Below are 13,058 nucleotides of genomic sequence, written 5' to 3'. Positions count from 1 at the left end.
CAGGTCAAGAACTTTTTATTTAACCAATATTTTAAAGTTAATTAATTTTAACGGTACATTTAATTCATTTTAACCATGTTATTTTATACTCAGTCGTGGTGTAGCCAATTTATTTATTTGTTTAGGATTGGTGGGGTTTTAATGTTTGTTAACCACTAAGAGAGCCCTCTAGGCTATTGGGGTGGTATATAAATGAAACAAATAAATAATATAGAACTATGAACGGCAACCCCCCCCCAGCGCACACTAAGTATTCTCAGAGGTCCTCGGAGAAGCACTTCATGAATGCACCCATTGAGTCCACAAAAGAGGGCATGGCAGCCCACTTCCACAATTTAAAAGAAATACTCTAAATAAGTAAAGCTACAGCAAGCAGAAAATTGCTCATGAGAACAGAAGGGAAGAGGGGAATGCTTTTGCCAGATCTCACCAAGTGCTTTGGAGTGGCCAGCAACAGAGGTTGCCCATTAGTCATTTAACCAAAGCAGCAATGTTTTCTGGCACTCTGGCCAAGTGGCTCTGCAGGGGGCTGGCCATGGTTTCTTTTGCTGCTTGAGGTTGGATGTCACAACCAGCCATGTTGGGCTAAGGAAACCCTACAAGCCACAGAAAGGCAGCACACTGGGTTCAGACAACACACTATGTCACTGTGACTTAGTAGCCATGGTGAACCGAGTTACTCTCTCCCCCCAGTGTGTACGAGTCTCTTTCCTTTGTAGGTTCTGCTTCATTCTTGACAAACCTGCAGTCAAAAAATGGTGACAAAACTAGATACACTGAGAAAGGACAGGTAATGATCACCAGCTTTTTATAGATTCCATCCCAATTAAACATAGCAAAGGTTACTGCTTAGATAATTTAGCTCAAATGTGTTTGTGCTCAAAATGAATGAATCTGACTGAACTATCAGCATGCATGTTCTGCTGAGGAAAAACATTAACAACTGTTTCCCAGAGACCCCAAAAGCAATTTGGTAGTCATTTCAGGAATGTATGTCAGTCTTCAATCTTTTCCTATATAAGAACATGTATAACAGTGTTCAGTACAGAAACAGAAGGGCCATGCAATTCTATCCCACACCTTTGTGCATTCCAAATAATGCTGTAATGCAGCAAGGCTGCACAGTGCACTGGAGTGCATCTGGATTTTACCCACAGGGCTTCTCCCTGCATATTAGCTGTCATTTTAAATATGCAAGTCTTCACAGAGAGGGCACTGCAACCTGTTGTGTTGTGTGAACCTGGCCAGGATGGATAGTTGAATGGTTAACAAACACCTACAACCCATGTTAAACCGTTGCAAAGACAAGCCCCACAGATAAATTAACCCATGGTGGCCTGTCATGCCAGGAAAAGAGACCCAGTGATGATTTTACAGAGCCAGTCAATACTTGCTACTATATGGGAATACAACTCCTATGAGGGCACAAAAGTGTATTTTTGTTGCATTTACATGTAGAGCTTCTTATCAGGGCAGATAAAAATCAATGATTTTTAATTAAAAACTGGATTTTTTATTTAAATTGGATTTTTAAAAATAAAATGTTTTTGAGGAAAAATCTATCTAAAGATAGTGTCCTGTTTAAGATACATTATAGTCCAAAGGTTATTCATCATGAAATAAGGGTTCGTTTTTAATTATGTAGCATGAGGCTGTATAGTCATACAATGTTTAATTTTTTTGGTAAATGAACTCCATTCATACATTCACAATGCCATGCTCTTCCAGAAGTTTATGTAAGATTATTGGGCAAATTTCCCATCTAGAAGATATTATGACAAATGCTTGGTTTTACAGTTCTCAAAACTATAAATTTGTGTCAACAGAGATTACATGCCTCTTCTTCAAGCCAAAAATGTTATAAAATAAACATACAGATTTGAGACCTTAATCCCATGGTTCCTTTGTAAATCTATGTAGACAGAATCAATTAAATGAATAGATGAAAATTGTTGGGAGTGGAATAGAGCTGCAGAAGAAGCTAAGTGTGAGAAGGCACAAGTCTTTGAATCTTTTTGTGTGTAGCCTGAAGATCAGCATATTATTTTTCCCTGGAGGAAAAAACCTATGATGGTAAGCAGGCTGTAAAAGAGACCCAGTTTGGGAATATTTTAATGAAATTCCTTTACTTACAGGTAAGGCATGCATGCATGCAAATTATATAGAAAACCATGATTTAAATCTAGTCTTACTGTCTAGATTTAAATCCACCCTGTTGCATATTTATGCCATATTCATATGACTTCAGAATTAGTCACTAAGGCAGTTCCAGTGTGTTCAGAATGAGAAAGTTCTGCAAAACCTGATTTGAAAAGTCAACAAAACGTCAACATTATCATGAAAAAGGAGGATAATTTTAAGACATAGATCACAGCAGGGCAGCACAGCAGAACAGAATTCCTAGAATTCCAGCAGTCAGAAGACTTCCCCATGTAAAATTTCATCCTTGCATTCTGCTGGTACCATATTGCCTCAGTCTAGCCCATACCTCATGGGAGAACCATACACGTTTTATTTAATTACTAAGAAATATTTGCCAGGTTAACAAGGAAGAATTAATACACTACCAGTAAATCTTTCAACACTTGCTCACTTCCCAAAAAGAGTAGTACAGGCCTTACTCTGCTTCAGAATTCATTTTCCTTTCAGAAACAGAATAACTTTGCATAGCTTTACTTTATGGAGAGCTCCATAGTGAGAACCATATGAAGCATCTGTTCATTATCTTGAATCCTATTTTAATATTACTTATCAGGCTGTTTCTGAGATGAGAAAACTGCACTAGTTTAGGCCACAATGATCTTTCAAAAATAGATAAAAAATTTAGCTCATCAATACAATTTTAGCTTATTAGGCTTTGATATCAGGTGCCAAACACTTAAAAATGTAACTCAAATGACCATTTTCTATATAATATACACATTTCTCTATATTAGGTACTCATCCAAACCATGCCCTCCAACACAAAACATCCAGTTTTCTATATCATCAAACCAATAATTTGCTAAGAAAACAAATATTTATATGACTTTCTGCACCACAATTATTTTCCAGTGCTCAACAAAAGGTTTCCAGATACCAAAAGACATAACATTTTTCTGTTTGCTTATTTATTTTTCCATAGCACAAATGCAAGTTACAATATAGCACTATGTAGCATCAAACCAAAACAAAGACAACAAAAACCTAAAACAGAATCTGGCAGGCTGTAAAAAAAGCTTGCAAAGGCCAAACATCAATAGGACATAATAACCACACAAATGTTGAGATTAATTCATTAATTAAAAACTAACACTGAGAAGTACTATCATGTAACAGAAATATACCAAGCAAGCTGGACAAGCTCATGCAACTTTCTGTTATAGTAAATGATCTCCTTGGTAATTCACAGCAGATGTCAATAAAAAGTTTCAGCAAATTATTTGAGCTGCTACTGCAAAAGATGTAATCATCATTGTAATGCATTACTATGGTTTGCCAATAAATCACAAATAATTTCTGCAGGAGGCCTGGGACAATGAAGAAGGCAGGGTACTATGTCTTCAACTGCTCCAAAGCTGCATAGGCAGATCCACTAAGCCAGAGAGAGCCATTGTACCTCCCACCCAAATAAGCTGTCAGCATAGTTTGGAAACCGAGAGCCACAAAAGTAAAACCTAGAAGTATTATAGTAAATATTGTTCTCTCTTCAACAAACCATACCATGGTGACCTTAGGTAACAAGCATAGATTCATAACAATCTACTGTGAAAAATGTTTTGCTTATCCAAGTTAGTTAGAGAATTGCAGGCATCATCAAAATAAACCTGAGAGAGCACTAGCAAATGCTAAGCCCAATTCCCCTTATCAATTTGCCCAAGAAACCTTTGTTGTGCCAAATTCCAGTCACCAGAGCTCAACAGTCTTCTGTCATAAAGGACGAAAGCTTTGTTTATACTTGATTTATTAGATTCAGACACTAGACTCTAACTTCCAGTCTTAGCAGAGAAGATAAGTGCCAGTAGCTCTCTCAGAAATTAATTTTGAGAGGTCTCAGCTGCTGGTGCATGACCCTTACCCCATAATTTCATCGTACAGACGTGGACGAAGCACTTCAGCTAAACAGATTTCCAAAGTTGGACCTTCCAGGCAATCACCGTTGTTCTACCCAGAAGATATGATCACTTTGGCAGTCTTTCAGGCAGCAATCTTTTTACTGCCACTTTGAGGTATTTCCAAGTGCAATTTGAGGAAAACAGTATTTGAGGACAATGTTTCCCTCAAATAATTGAAGCCTGACCTTTTGCTCAACTGTATGCTCATCCAGATGCCATTTATGTAGGTGGTTCTTTTTAGGAAAAACAAAACACAGCCTTCATTTTGGAGTAATTTTTAACCAGCTTCTCCTGTCTGCAAACCAAGCTATGTTTGTTTAAGAGTATCCTTCAGCCTACTAGAGTGGTTGAAAGGAGGTTTATACCATTTATATATAATAACATCTGCACCAAGGATGGAGGAACATAATTCAAGGAACTCTAATCTGACACTAAACTACTCACATAAAAGTTAAACAAAAGACGAGGCAGTATGCCACCCTGTCTAATGCCTCTTCTGGTGTTGGCCCTACCAGAAAGCACTCCAGATAAACTGGTGTGTACCTTCAAGTTTTTATGAGAGTGGATTCTTTGAACCAAAAAGACTTATCAATGACAGTTGTTCCCATAAATGGTTTCAGTTTATTCAATCAAATGCAGAAGTAAAATCCACAGAGGCCACATACAGGCTTCTAGGGCTGCTCAGATTTTTATGAATTAGTTCAGATAGCCCTAAACACTGGTCAACATTTCTTGATCATCAAGGAAAATGTTATTTTCTTCTGCCCACGATTCTAATTTGTTCAGCTGGAATCTTCTGAATATTTTTGAAATTATGCCCAAAAGGCTTTTTCTATGAACATGCATTTAATAGTTAGGTATAAGTTGGCACTGAAGAAATTTAGCTGAGGTAGAGGAATAAGATAGGCTATTGAGATTTATAGAAGCATAAACCTGGCAGGGATTACAAAGGGACACCTAGTCCCAACCTCCTGCCAATGGAAATCTTCACGTATAGCATTCCCAATCTGATTAATCTACATTTATATTTATCTGTGCTTAAATTTTATTCATTTTGGCTCAGATCATCATCCTGTCAAAATCATTATGAATCCTCTGTTCTGCCTTAGTTATGAGCCATCCCACTTACTTTGGTGCAACCTACATATTTTATGAGCAATCCTTCCTTTATGTATATTATTTATAAAACATGTTAAGCAATGTTACCTTTAGAAGCATTTTGATGGGAAGGTGGGATATAAATTAAACAAACAAACAGACCCAAGAAAGAACCCAGCAGTACGTCACTTCTTTTCTCCCTAGGTTCTTGAAGAGACACGCATGGCTCTTTGGGCATGGTCCATCATCCAGTTACGAATCCATTTAATTTTAGATCACATTTTGAGAGCTTATCCGCAAGAATGTTGTGTGTGTGTGGGGGAGAGTATTGTCAAAAGCCTTGCTGAAATCAAGACATGCTGCATCCACAGCACTCCCTGATCTATGATGCAATTCTCTTATCAAAAAAACATTAGTCTAGCATGATTTGTTCTTCTGAAGTTGATGCTGGCATTCTTGTAATCACATTATTTTCTAAGTGCTCATAAGAAAACTGCTTTAGTTACCTCTTCCACAAATTTTATTCAGTTAACCTGGCATTGATATCAAGCTACCTAGTTAATAATTGCCTGGATCCTCTTATTTCTCTTTTCTGAGGATGGGAACATTACCCACCTTCAGTTTTCTGGAACCTTATTCATTCTTGCAAAACTATAAGTAGTTCTGGAATTTCATATGAAAGTTATTTTAGTTCCTAAGATGCAATTCATCTGCTCCTATTTAGAGTAGATAGGTGCCTCCATTCTATCATTCTAACTGTCTCAGGCTACAACTGCTTCCCTTCATTATTTGCTTTGGTTTTGCCAGGTCATGCAGAGTTTCACTTTAGAAGAAGGCTGACAGAAAGCAGTTCTGTCTACTTGCCTTGAGTCAAGTGACTTTATTTGGATTTCTGTTTTGCTTAAGAGGAAAAACAAATAAAGTAACCTTTCTCAAGGTACATTCTAACAATGTATGGAATGAAATAGAACATGGCAAGAATAACTGGTCTGGTCCAATTTGATTTCAGTGGAAACTTAGCTCTCAAACTGCTTTCCCCAAATCACTGTACTGCCAGAAGTAATCATGAAAGTGCTCTTACAACTTTCTAGAAACACACATCCAGTGACAGTTTCAATGATAATTAAATCCCATTTAACATGAAAAATCCAGCAATACTTTGAAAATGACATGCAATATTGCAGAGGCATTGTTTGGTCCAATGAAAATTAGACATGGATAGTCTGAACTAAACTATTTCATTGCACTTAAGTCCTGCAAATTCCAAAAAGTCTGAGTGACACACACACATTCAAACAACACAACAATCCATGGTGGCTTTCTACCACTGATGATCTATCGTTTCAACCTACTTCTGGTATTTCACCATGGTAAGTTTGGACAGTAAGAAACAATGGTTTATTCTATGGTATAGCCATACTGCCATGGCTTGTTGTGATGTCTGAATCCAGGGTCATAGTTTCCACAATCCCAATATGCAACTAACTACCACACTTCACCCTAGAAAAGAGTGGCAACTGCAGGAGCTGCTCCAGCCATCTGGACTTTATGTGTGGACCAATGAGAAAGAGACAGGCAATGTAGGGAGGGAGTGATGTGCCTTTGCATTGAATTTCAGGCACAGTGGTTGATGGGATACATGCCAACAGTGAGAGAACTGAGCAGAGAGAATTGAAACCATGATAACATAGAAACCACTTGATTGTCTGTCAGGTAGCTCATTGCTGTTTTTTTAAAAAGCAAACCATAAGCCATGATAACCATGCAGGGTTGCTTATTGTGTGAGCAGCCATAGTGGAGTCTCCATAGACTGGACTGTCCTGGACTGGACCGTCATTCTACAGAGTTTAAAATCTACCCAATTACCATTCAATGTTTTACTTTTTCCATGCATTATAGTGACACACCTTTCTCAAGAAAACCATCACCATTAAGCACGTCAGTGTCAGCTTTTGTTGCTGCCATTTATTTAATAGATAGACTTGGATAGTATTGATAGTCCATTGACTAGAACAACTCGGACATCTTTGAACTAGCAAAAGCCACTCAAATAAATTTTATGATTTTTAATTTAAGTGTAATTTTGTATCAGAACAACTTCATTGTTCTTGAAAACAAGCAACAAGTCAGGGTCTTTCAAGGGTTGATGCGGTCAGAATAATTAATAGTTCTGTCTCCTTCAGAAAATTAAGATATTGGGCTTCAAGCGTGTATAATGTATACTTGTTTGCTACAGTTAAGCAGAGCTCAACTGGAGTGCATTAACTTACCCCAGTGTATTTCTAAGTGCTTTGAGTAAATGCTAGCAATTCTCTCTCCTTTCTGTTCAATACAGCTTGAATAACATCTCATCCATTTATCATCCTCGGATGCCATCCTACACATGCTTAGACAGAAAAAAGAAACAAAGCTGACTGGGATATTTTTTTCTGTTTGAACATGTATAGGATGGCACTGTCAGTCAAACAAGTTGATCCTTTTGATAAGCACGCCAAAAGCAAAGTTGACAGCATGCATAGTCTTGACTTTTACATGCTTTTGTCTCTTGTTTACTGAACTGGGGAGCAACCAATAATGATGCCCTAATCATGTCACAGCTGTGCCCAAACAGACTTACACCTGCCCAAAGGTAGCAAAATTCCTTTACCTGATTCACTTGTACAAGTTAGCCAGATCTGTATGATATTATACTAAAAGCTCTGTCATACAGGGAGGCTAGTCTGTAGATTTGTACAGTGTCCGGCACAAAGCGAATTCTTGCTTATGCCACTGTGGCTGCACAGGATGCCTGTAAAAATAGCTCTGTGGAGATGTATAACCAATTAAGCTACTTAATATGAAGAACAGGTGGGCAAAACAGCCTGACTTCATAACATAAAACTTTCAGCTAGGGTCCAATAATAGACATGGCTTCAGCAGCAGTTTTATGCACACTTACTTGGGACTGTCCTACTAAATTCCATGGATTTTTTTCCCAAGCAAACATGCACAGGATCTGACTGTTACTATAGAAACATAAAGATCCCAACAATAAGCAGGCAGTAATACAGTAAGGCACTCCATAACTCAGAAAAGTAACAGTCTAAACAGTTCAATGAGACGGGAAGCCTCAGCATCCCCAGATGTGTTAATACTGATAGTGATGCTGGGGCAAGGTGAAGGCAGAAGAAGGCCATAACCACCAAATATGAGATGGCTGGAATCCATACAGGAAGCCACAGCCTTGAGCGTATACAAGCTGAGCAGAGCTGTCAGGGACAGGACTTTTTGGAGGGCTTTCATTCATACAGTCATCATAAGTCAGAGAGGACGCAACACCACATTATAGCAACAACAACTTTCTTACTCAATGATGTAAGGAAATTCAGATCTTCTACAATACTGCCTTTTCCTTGTTGTCTATATTCTACAACAGCAAGGAACTGGTCTTTAAATACTAAGTATTCTGGTAATTCTTGCAGAGTACCTGGTATGATAAGACCACCACATGGACTTATTCTGGAAAAATGAACACTTATTCCATTTGGAGTCCCACTAAACATGCTATTCAGAAACAGTAATAATAAAAAAGTGGGCATACACAAGTAACCAAGACCAAAAAATAAAAAAGGCAGAACACTTCTAACAAAATAGGCATGAACATTAGCATTCAAGACTCTTCATGCTCTGTACAGCTTTGCTGCTACTTAAATCTGAGGATCCACCCAGACAAAGCCAGGTTATGCCAAATATACTCCTCTTTATGGTTATTGAAAAGCTTTTACGCCATTCTGTTGCTCCCTTGTAAAAATTTTCACATGCATGAGTCCATTTCATGCACCAGCATGATAACTCTAACCAACAAACAGGAAAGACGTATGTAAACTTTATTCCCTGTATATGGATCATAAACAGAGAGTAAGGGCTTTCCAATGGCAACTGCAAGAGAGCAAGTGCAGTTGAACTGGCCCATAGCTCCATTTTGTCAGGATTCAGTTTCAGCCCATTCACCCTCAACAATTCAACCACAAACTCAACATGGTGTTGCAAGACATGCCAATGGATGCTTAGATGAAGAAGCAGAACAGGATGTCATCAACACATTAAATGACATTGCTCAGGCCTTTAGACTACACTCACACACAACAGCTACACACTGATGTTAAACAACACAGGTAGGTGACACAATATTTATCTTTGTAGAATACAATAAATGAGTTGCTTTGTTGGTTTATAGTCTGAAAATGTAGGTTAGTTTATGGCAGGTGAGGAAAATCAGTCAACAGATTTCAAAAGATGTTTGGACAAATCTGGTGAAATTTTTAAAAAATGGTTTAATATTGTTATATTCTGATTGGTATGTTTTTCTTAGCTTTCTGAGCATTTGGGTGTCATATCTAAAACAATTAACAGTTTAATTCATTTACTTCAACAATTAACAATTAATTCATCAGCTTAAAGATTTATAATATAAGTAGCAATTCCATATGAGATGATCTTTAATGTCATATAAATTACATTGCACTTACACATTTGGATACATGTTGTGGCTTGGTACCTTAATCAGAACTAAGAAGCAGCAGCATGCCGTGTAATCACTCTGTACATAAATACAGTTTAGATTTCTAGTATAACCTCCTAAAGGTTAACTCCTTTATCAGGTATGGCAATTACATAGTTGCTCTACTGCGTTAGAACTGCTATTATCATTAGACAAAAACAGTAAAGTATTTTAAATCCCTAATTTAACTTTTTGCATTGGATGTCTCCTACATGCTAGAAAGTTAAAATTCTGGAGCTGCATTTTACTCTATGCATTTTACTCCAGTTGTAGTATGTATTTCAACCCTGTTATTATCTAAAAGCTGAGACCAGAATTCTTACTGGAACCAGAAATCTGACTAGTAAACTGGTGTGGTACCACTGATTTTAACTACTGTACTTCACAACATATATGGAACTAAGGAAGTATTAATGTACCTGTTTCTGCAACTATGGTAGATTATTGTGATACTATTGTGATATTATTGCATAGAAGTCTCCTAAATAAATAAATAAATACTGAGACCCCTACAACTGAGCCTCTTTGATTTCTATATCCAAATAAATTCAGTACTCATTTGCAGCCAAGGTAACAGGAAGTTGTCTGGTAGCCTTGAATGTGAAATTCAGCACAGAGTTATTGTCTGGAAAACATTCCAGTGCATTAGCCATCTGGCAGCTCTCACCTTTCTCATGTCCACAGTATCAAAAAAAGTACCTGCAAGATTTTTATTTTTTTCCTCCTCTTTTTTTTTTTTTAATGTCTACTGCAAGTTCTATGGATGCTTTCGCTAACTGAACCTTCCATAGCAACAGCTATTGCTTCTTCCTCCTGGATGATTATAATTAGAACCCAATAAAGTGTATGAGTAACTCACACTAATCCTTTTGATGTACTTTACCTTGCCTTTGTCAACACAAGAAGAGCAACTTGCCTAAGGTCACAACCCATGCCAATTACAGGTCTGCGAACAGGAATCTAGAGGGCTCCAGCCCTCAGTCATATGCTCCAACAATGTCAGTGAATACAGGAAGTCACAGGGGAAGAGGGTGAGCACAAGACTGAAACGCAGGGGAGCAGTTCGATTTGCGCAACAGGTAGAATAGTAATGTAGCTGCTTTACAGAGGTTTCGTCATGCAGATAACTTCTTTGTAAGTACTGTACAGAACAGCCACTTCTGAACTGAAGCCTGTGTACTTATTCAGCCTTTCAGACTCAGTGGAAAGCTGATGACTGCTACCTCAGGAAAAGTGCAGGGGAAATCACATGTCAGCTGGCCCCTGACTGAACAGTCAAATCTTTTAGCACCAGCCTAGTCATATAAGAGGCATTCTTCCTACCGAGAGTTTATCATGCCAAAGAATCAGAACAAAGAGAAAACAACTGGTACTTCTGCACTGGCTGGAAGGGGATTTGATAATGCAGAGAAGTGTATGAAGTTACATAATAAAAAGCCTGTTTATTTCATCTCCTTAACTTTAGATGGAGCCGTGGGAGGACTGAAATCCCATTGCCAGACTGAGTGCAAATACAACATGTGCAATGAAAACTAAGCCCGGTGTACTGTTAATGCCACCTGCACCTACTCACTGACACCAACCACCATTCCTCTTGATAACTGTGGATACTGTGTGCCAACACCAAAAGTTTTCTTATGCAAAAAGTTCATTTTCTGCCTGTAAAATTATCCCACTGACATTTTCAAAATGAGAAGAAATTCTTACAGCCTAGTTCTAAACACTTTACTTCCAAATAAATACACAGGATTGCAGTCTTATAATTAGGTACAATGCTAAATGTTAAATACCGCTAAGTATGTTTCTAATACATGTTTTAAAGAACTGTTTCATAGTTGTTGATCCCATGCTCTGAGCCTTCAGGAATAGGGTGGGTCAAACAGTTAAATGGAAGAGTTCAAGAATGGGGCTACATGTACATAAATCAAATGCAACAAGGAACATGTATGCATATCCAAGTCTCAGGTGACAGGGCCACACAGAAATCAGGATTCATTACAGAGAATGTGGGTGGGTGCTTGCAATTAAAGCTTCACTTTCAGCACTATGCTAGGATCTTCTCGGGGTTCTTCTCTCTCTCTCTCTCTTCCTAAATAGCTTCAACTCTGGAGAAGACAGCTGACCCACACCCCCCCAGCTAAAACACACAAACCAAACCCCAGGAGCTCCAGATTTTATAACGGGCTGGGCATCATCTGGGGACTCGGCAGCCGATATCCAGCAGACAGATTAAGGAGCTCGGTTCAAAAGAGTCGCCATAAAATGCGACTCTCGGAAGGGCTAAAGGGAGGGACACAGTCAAGGAGAACAGGCTAAGCCACTCCACAGAGGCTCAGTGGAGCGAGCGAATTTTCCCCAAGGAAGGGCAAGCAGCAGGAGGAACACCGAGCGGTCCCACCCACCTGCCCGAGCCCTCGTCTGCGAAGTGGGAGAGTCGCCGGCGAGCCCGTCGCAGGAGGCGATCCGAGGCGCCGGTACCGTTAGCGACAACCCCGTGCGACGCACCCTGCGCACTGTGGAGCAAGGAAAAAAGCGGCAGCGAAGACGACAACGGGGAGTTCAGGCGGCACTTGGCGGGTCACCTGAGGGAAACGCTGGGGTGGGGTGGGGCGGGCGAGAGCCTGGGTTAAGCGGTGCTGGAACCAGAGAGAAGCAGAAGCGAGTAACAGCGGCACCGTCCTGCGCATGTCTCCTCGGAAGTAAGAGGGCAGAGAAGACCAGTTTCTTAGAACTGGGACTGCAAAGCCAGAGGACGCGTGACCCACAGGAGACGCGGGGGAGGGGGGGGGCGAGGAAGGAAAGCCACCGCGGAGTCTACTGCGCGCACTTCCTCACCTGGCTCAGTCTCCACTCCCATAAGCCGAGGCAGAAACAGGAAAAGAAATCCTCTCTGCGGAGCGCGCCCAGCCCAGCCCGGCCCCTCCTGCAGCTCCCGCGCGGGTTTCTTCGCCGCCTTCCGTCCGCGATCGCAGAACTGTGGCCGCCCGCCGCTGCCCAAGGTCACCGCTCCCCGCCGGCGGGCGAGCCAGTACTTCGCCCCGGGTGCCTGGCTCTTCCCTCCAGCCGGCCGCAGCAGCAAGTTGCTGGCTGTGCTCGCTCGCGCTGGGCTGGGCTGTGCGCTCCTGGAAGCAACTCGCCCCGTCCCGCCCTTCCTCTCCCGCGGCCGCTGAGCCTGTGTGCAACCTGCAGCCTCGCCTCGGCACACCGGCCCCGAGCGCGCAGCCCTCGGCTCCCATTGGCCAGCCCCGCCTCTCCGCCCCGCGCCAGGCTCCGCCCCGAGCCGGGCTGTGCCAGCAGGTAATGGGGCAGAGCGAAGCTCCAACGAG

At 40.5% G+C, this 13,058-nt stretch overlaps 1 protein-coding gene across 2 annotated transcripts in view; it reads right to left on the bottom strand.

The window, feature by feature from the left end:
* The window catches only part of RASSF7 (Ras association domain family member 7), a 70,616-nt gene extending 57,866 nt beyond the window's left edge, over nucleotides 1-12,750 (bottom strand). For both annotated transcript variants that reach the window (XM_044425655.1, XM_044425658.1), the window contains exon 1: nucleotides 12,568-12,750. The gene's annotated coding sequence lies outside the window, so the exon portion shown is untranslated. The remainder of the gene's footprint in view (nucleotides 1-12,567) is intronic.
* Nucleotides 12,751-13,058: the final 308 nt, after the last annotated feature.

The sequence above is a fragment of the Varanus komodoensis genome, unplaced genomic scaffold, assembly GCF_004798865.1.
Source record: "Varanus komodoensis strain SLA01 unplaced genomic scaffold, ASM479886v1 scaffold16, whole genome shotgun sequence".
Classification (NCBI taxonomy): domain Eukaryota; kingdom Metazoa; phylum Chordata; class Lepidosauria; order Squamata; family Varanidae; genus Varanus; species Varanus komodoensis.
This window is presented reverse-complemented; position numbering and strand designations above follow the sequence as displayed.